This window comes from Pteropus alecto, unplaced genomic scaffold (genome assembly GCF_000325575.1).
Source record: "Pteropus alecto unplaced genomic scaffold, ASM32557v1 scaffold280, whole genome shotgun sequence".
NCBI lineage: Eukaryota > Metazoa > Chordata > Mammalia > Chiroptera > Pteropodidae > Pteropus > Pteropus alecto.
Window position 1 is genome coordinate 479,555 of NW_006430057.1, and position 7,771 is coordinate 487,325.

Consider the following 7,771-nt stretch of genomic DNA (forward strand, 5'->3'; position numbering starts at 1 on the left):
CACTATAGACAGTCCCTGACTTACAATGATTCAACTTAGATTTTTCTACTTTATAATGGTGTGAAAGCGATATGCATTCAGTAGAAACTGTACTTCAAATTTTTAATTGTTTTTTCTTGGGTTAGCGATACGTGGTACAATACTCCCTCATGATGCTGGGCAGCAGCAGTGAACCACAGCTCCCAGTCGGCCATGTGATCATGAGGATAAATAATCAATACTCCACAGTGTACTGTGTTGCTAGCATTTAAATTTTTTTTTTATATTGCATTTTGTGATTTTGCATCCCGTCATGTCTATAAAACATCCATCTGTGTCTCCTGCTTCTGGTGAAAAGAAGAGGAAGGCAATTACTCTTGAGATGGAACTCAAGATAACTACCCAACTATAGGCTAATGTAAGTGTTCTGAGCATGTTAAGGTAGGCTAGGCTAAGCTATGATGTATTATTAAGTGCATTTTTTACTTATGATATTTTCAGCTTATGAAAATGGGTTTACCAGGACATAGCCCCATCGTAAGTTGAGGAGCATCTGTACCACAGATTGAGTGGCTTAAATGACAAAAATTTATTTTCTCATGTTTCCGGAGGCTATAAGTACAAGATCAAAGTGTCAACATGTACTACCGAGGCCTGAGCTAATCGCTTCCTAGGATGGTTGAAAGTTATTCACTTACCCTTATGGCCCACCAGCCAATCAAAATACACTTTCCTTGTATAGAAAGAACATGCAAGTCTGTAACTATGAAGAAGCATAAGATGTGTATAAAAGGGAAAGTCCCACTGTGATCGGGGCTCAGCCTTTGGATGTGAATCAGCTGAGCCAGTGCCGGCACCAATAAATGCTACCTCCTGCTTATTGCCTCGGTGTCTAGTCTCTCTGTCTGAGTATCCTGCAACATTTCTGGGGGCTCGTCTGGGATCAGAGACGACGAGTTTTCACCTCCCTTGTCACTGGGGTTTGGCCCCTGCGACGCTGGGAAAAGCGGAGAGTTGAGCCTTTATCTATGGGTCTGCGGTGAACCTCATACAGCTTAGGGTGGTATCACTGGGTCTCCGTGAAGAGTCTACTCCAATGATACGAGCTGGAGTTTATACCGACCCACCAATTGCTAAGAAGCACCTGAAATATCCCCACAAGGGGAGCGGCCAGAGACAGGAGAAGTGAGTCCCTGAACACCTGTGTGTCTGCCAAACAGGTGGAATATGGGTGTACAAGAGAGTAAGCAGATCCCTTAGATGTATGATAAAGAATTTTAAGGAAGGCTTTTTAGGAGATTGTGGTAAGAAGCTCACCCCCCCGAAACTTCATACTTTTTGTGAGATAGACTGGCCCTCATTTGATGTGGAGTGGCCATCAGAAGGATCCTTGGACAAGGCAGTGATAGCCAGGGTCTATCAGGTCATTGTAGGGAATCCCGGCCATCCAGATAAGTTCCCTTATATTGGTAGTTGGCAGGATGTGGTCCTGACCCGACCCCCTTGGTTGAGAACCTATCTAGAAGAGAATTGCACAGTAATGTTGGCCCAGGCCACTGAAATTTCCAAATGCTCACTTAAAGAAAAACCAATCTTGCCAAGTGAGCCACCACCACACACTCCCATTTATCCACCCCTACCAAGGGCCCTGGAGCAGCTGGCTACACCCTAAGACCATTGTCCCCAAGTCCACATGAAAACAGCGTGGAATTCACCAACGCTCCATCCTCATTGACCTCTGTAGATTCTCCATCACCTCCTGTCCTGACCCGCTATGGCCCGACTGGAACCCGACCAAAAGCAACAGTCATCCAGATGCATAAGCCCACCTGGGCCAATTGCTGCCAGCTCCTCCTGACCCCCTTCAATACAGAGGAACGCCAGCAAGTCACCCAGGATGCTTTAAAGTGGCTAGAGGAACATGCCCCCGCAAGGACCTTAAATGCTCAGGCATCTGCCCAAAAGAAGGAGGGATGAAAGCCATGAATATGAGTAAGACTTCAGAGTTACTCCAGGGACCCAAGGAAAGCCCAAGCCAATTCTATGAAAGGATGTGTGAGGCATTTGCCTTTACACCCCCTTTGATCCAGAGGCAGCCCAAAACCAGAGGATGGTTAATGCAGCTTTTGTCGGTCAGGCCCAGGGGGACATCTGGCACAAACTGTAAAAATTCGAAGGCTTTGCTGGTATGAACACCAGTCAATTGTTAGAGGTGGCAATGAAAGTGTTCGTCAACTAAAATCTAGAAGCCCATCGGGAAGCAGACTAAAAATGAGAAGGAAAGTAGATCTGCTCGGGGGTGGTTTCATAGTGTAGTGGTTAGCACGTCTGCTTTACGTGCAGAAGGTCCTGGGTTTGCGCCCCGTGTGAAGCCACGGACAATACACTGGGTGCACCGGGTCCCAGGTGCACGCCGCAAGCGTGTGGAAGGAGATGCCCTGCCTTCAGAGATCCAGTTCTTAAGGGGAGATGGCAACATCCGTAGGTCAGGGGTGGAAGTGGGGGGGAGATTAAAGAGGGGATAAAAGAAAGTAGATCTGCTCGCTGCCGCCCTGGTAGAACAATCAGGACACTCCCGGAGAAGTGCACTGATGGGCTGGGGATGGGGCCAGAGGAGAAGGCAACTGGAAGAACCACCTCATTCAGAAATGATGTTAGGGTGGGACCAGTGAGCTCCTTGCCACCAAAAGGGTCACTGGAAAAACGAATGCCTCCAACGGTCGGGCAGTTACCAGCCCACTCCAGGCCCAAGAGGAAGAGGCCGAGTGTTCCAAGGACGGTACCAGCCAACACAGCGACCACCCGAGGCCCCAGAAGATGATTTTGTTGGCCTGGCTGCCCTGGGAGACTAAGGAAAAGAGTAGGACAGATGGGGCTCCATTCTATTAGGCCCCTAGGAGCCTATGGTTCCAATGACTTTGGGGGCTGCCCCATTGACTTTATGGTAGATACGGGGGCAGAACATTCTGTGATGACTCAACCCTTAGGGTCCCTTTCACAGAGACCTGGGAGGCCGCAAAGTCATTCACTAGTTCTTATATCTCCCTGACTGCCCAGCGGTTTTAATGGGTCGAGACCTGTTAGGAAAATTCCAAGCCCAAAATCCCTCACAAGGCACAGATTGGGATCCATCTGTAGGATTTGGATACCCAACTTCTCTGTCTTGCAAAACCCCTCTATGAGGGCACAAAGGAGGGGCAAATGAGAGCCCCTAGTGTGGGAACAAGCACAACAAAAGGCCTTTGAAGACATTAAGCAAGCCCTCACTAGTGTGCCAGTTTGGAACTGCCCGACATGAACGAGCAGGCCTGACACAAATGTTGGGAACCTGACATCGCCCAGTGGCCTATCTCTCTAAACAACTCGACTCTGTCTCCTAGGGCTGGCCATCCTGCTCACGAGCACTCGCAGCCATGGCCCTCCTTGTGTCAGAGGCCAACAAACTGACTCTGGGGCAAGAACTGAAAGTTCGGGTACCACATTCAGTAATTACATTACTGGAGTATAAGGGACAATATTGGCTAACTAATGTCTGGATGGTCAGATACCAAGGAATGCTGTGTGAGAATCCATGTACCCACCTAGAGGTAGTATGAACCTTGAACCCAGTCACCTTGCTACCCGTGGGCCCGGCCGGCCAGACCAGAATTGCATTGAAGTCATGGATGAAGTGTTTTCCAGCCGACCTGACTTGACAGACCAGCCCCTCAAGGACCCTGATGTGGAATATTACACTGATGGTAGCAGCCTCGTGAGGAGAAGAGAATGCCTTGCAGGATATGCTGTGGTGACCCTACATTCCACCATTGAGGTGAAACTTCTGCCTAGGGGAACCTCAGCCCAGAAAGCAGAGCTCATTGCACTGACTTGAGTCCTCCAGCTAGCAGCAGGAGTACATGTATGCATTTACTACCCTCCACGTACATGGGGCATTATATTAGGAGAAAGACCTGATCAACCCAGGGGCAAAAGACATAAAGTATGGAAAAGAGATCCTCGAGCTCCTAGATACTGTATGGGCCTCGAAGAGAGTGGCCATGATGCACTGCCAGGGACATCAAAAAGGAGACACTGTGACTGCTCGGGGAAACCGCAAAACGGATCATGAAGCAAAGCTCGCAGCCTCTGAGAGGGTAACAGAATCAACACCTCTGACTGCTGGCCTGTTCCCTAGTCCCTTAGTGGAGTGGGACCCTAAGTATTCACAGCATGAGGATGCCTGGTTTAAGACTAAAAATGGGAGTTACCTCTTTAGTGGATGTAGAAGTTTGAAGACAGGCGAATAGCAATTCCTGAGGCCCTAGCCCCAGCCTTTGTCAGACAGTTCCATCAGAGGACCCATATCGGCTGAATGGTTCTTGATCGCCTATCGACCACAGAGTTTGGGACAGGTGGAACGCATGAACAGGACCCTTAAGACTCAGTTGAGAAAACTATGTCAGGAGACACATCTATGCTGGGACAAAGTCCTCCCCATGACACTATTAAGAATCAGGTCGGCCCCAACGAAGAAGACTGGGTTCTCTCTCTATGAGATCCTGTATGGGTGATCACCTCCGCTCATCAAGGGAATACAAGGAGACCTAAAGGAAATAGGTGAATTGACTCTGAGACAGCAGTTACAAGCCCTGGGTACTACTTTGCAGGCTCTCGACCACTAAGTTAGGGAAAGGTTTCCTGTTAGTCTGACTACTGAGGCCCATTGCTTTAGGCCAGGAGATTTGGTATGGGTCAAGGAATGGAATGTCCAACCCTTAAAGCCTCTTTGGAGGGGCCCATTCACTGTTATCTTGTCCACTCTCACTGCAGTAAAGGTTGCCGAGATGACGCCTTGGATTCAGCATAGCAAGCTTAAGCCAGAGGCCACAGACTGGGAGTGCACTCAGACTCCAAACAGCCCCTCAGACTAATCCTCTGAAAGAAGGCGTCAACTGGACTTGCAGATCGAAAGAACATCGACCCCACTTTGGTCACACTGGAAGCTGACCAATCCACGTGTGGCAAAAGCCTGAGGATGGCGACACCCCATCAAGATGGCCAACATACCCCTAAGGACTCTGTGTTTCTCCTAAGCTCACCCTTCAATGTGACTCCTGAAATGTAAAGAGGGAATAAAGATAGGTAGTCAGGTCATACAGTATGGAAATATCAGCCCTTAGACCAAGAACAGGATGAAGATGATGCTCTCTGACCCGGTCTTGGGCCTGAGCATCAAAAGGAGGAATGTGGTAGTGAGGCCCAAACTAACTACTTCCTAGGACGGTTAAAATTATTCACTTCCTCTTACGGCCCACCAACCAATCAAAATATGCTTTCCTTATATAGAAAGAACATGCAAGTCTGTAACTATGAGGAAGCATAAGATATGTATAAAAGGGAAAGTCCCACTGCCTTTGGATGTGAATCCCCTGAGCCAGTGCCGGCACCAATAAACGCTACTTCCTGCTTATTGCCTCGGTGTCTAGTCTCTCTGTCCAAGTATCCTGCAACAAGCAGGTTCGGTTTCTTCTGAGACCTCTCTTCTTGGCTTAGAAATGGCTGTCTTCTCACTGTGTCCTCCTATGAGTTTATCTTAAGTCAAGGAGCATCTATATATTGTAATTGTCTTCTTCTCTGCCTCCCTTCTTCGTATATAAGCTCCTTAAGGGTAGAACTTTTTCTCTCTCCTCTGCTGTGCCCTGCCCAGAATATGTATTCAGCAAATATCAAAATCAGTGAATGAGTTTGATCTCATAATAATATAGGGAGGAGACGAGAGAATTAAAAATGTTAAATCAAACTACATTCAGAGACTACAATATGCTGATCAGCCCTGCAGCCAGCCCAGGAGGACACCTTCAGAACAAAGGAAGATTTCTGCTGGGATTGCTAACAACCCATTCCCCACACCTGTGGAGGGGAAATAGGAAAAACAGTCTTTACTAGCTGCCATACACAAATAAAATCGTTCATTCCCGATGGCTAAAACCATGGGGAAATAATGGATTAAAAGCTGGGAACTTCCAGCAGGCCTTTCACTCTATATATTCTCACTGTTTACCCTACATGCTCTTCCCCTTCCTCACTGTATGTCCATATTAAAGGAAATGGATTAACAAAGTCTTTTAAATTATAACTCACAGGAACTAAAGGATGATATATAAATTGAATTCTCCAAACACTCAGGGTCCCTCTCACTGGTACTGTACTCTCTCTCACTGTCCCTGTCTCCCTTGATCTCTCTTGCTCTCTGCCTCTGAGAGGAGACCACATTCTGTCTATGGAGTGTTACCCCTTTTCTAATAAACTTTCCTTTTGACCCTAACTTAGGCATGAGTGTTGAATTCTTTCTACACTCCGCCAAAGGACCCTCTTCTTCTCTCGGTGCAGGGCTTGGTTTCCCCTAACCTGGGGAAATTTGCCTTGTCCTGCATCAATATTATAGCTCGTTATATATGGCTGGCTTTTCTGGTGGAGGACAAAGTCCTTAAGGGCAAGAACCACACTTAATTCATCTTCGTATCCTCTTCCTGTCCCTTTGGTACTTGGCACAGGGACTCGTTCATAAGAAGCACACAACAAAGTTTTGCTGAATTAGTCCATAGGTATTTACTGATTGTTAAGGAAATGCTTTTCCCCTTTTCCACAGAACTGCACTAAATTCTATGTGGGCAACACCTGGGAACCAGGTGGCATGCCCTTTGAATTCCCGCTATTCAGCCCAGCCAGAGCACAAAGCAGAGGGAATGCAAGAGTATATGGTCGAGGTTATTAGGGTTCTCGTCATTTAGAGATGCCAAAACCTGAGTGAGTCTCTGAGAGTGACTGAGGGCTGTCCAGGACTCATTCTGAAGCTGTAGCCGATTCCCTTGTGATTTTAATGTCCTTAGTTTTTTGGCAGCTAAAATTAAATAATCTAATTCTTAATTAGGATATAGGTATAGGCCTTAACTAAATGTTTCCATTGCTTTGGTGGTCACGTAGCTTATAGTCACAGATTAAAAAAGTATGTCAGTCATGTTCTGAAGGAATGCCTGTAGAGCAAGTTCCAGGAGAAATATTTGAAACTACACTTTGCTTGAGATAATAGGAAAATATAGCTAGTTAAGAACAGAGTACAAAACAGTGATAGCTTAAACAATGGTGATAGTCACAAGATGTCTAGTTTCTGCCTTTTGCTTTAAAGATAACCTCGCTGATGCACGATTATGAGATACTTTACAGAATGTTGGCTCTTCAACCCAGCACCCCTTATTCTCACAATGTAATTTTGTGTTGCTGATGTGCTGCGTCTTTGTCAAGCAGGAGCAGATAACTTCAGGACCTTGAGGAGAATCTGAATGTGTTCCGCAGGAGTAAAGAATGTGTCCAAGGTAGTTGTGAGCAGCTGCTGAGGCCCAGAAGTCAACTTGATGTGAAAAAGTGTTGACTACGGCTAAGGGAATACACCTCTCTCTCAGTTCCCAGGAACTCCTCCTCCCCCTTCTCCCTAGCTGCATGAAAACTCCCTACTTTTGCTTTTTGGAGAGACAGATTTGAGAGATCTTGCTCTCCTATTCTTTCATTTTGGCAAAATCAAATTAATGTAGAGAGGAGGCAAGAGAACTAAATGTTAAATCAAGCTACATTCAGAGATTGTAATATGCTGATCAGCCCTGAAGCCAAGCCAGGAGGACACCTGCAGAACAAAGGAAGATTTCTGCTGGGATTGCTAACAACCCAACCCTTATACTGTGAAGGGAAAACGAGAAAAAGAGTCTTTAAATGGCTGCCCTACACAAAATAAAATCATTCATTCCCTACAGCTAAAACC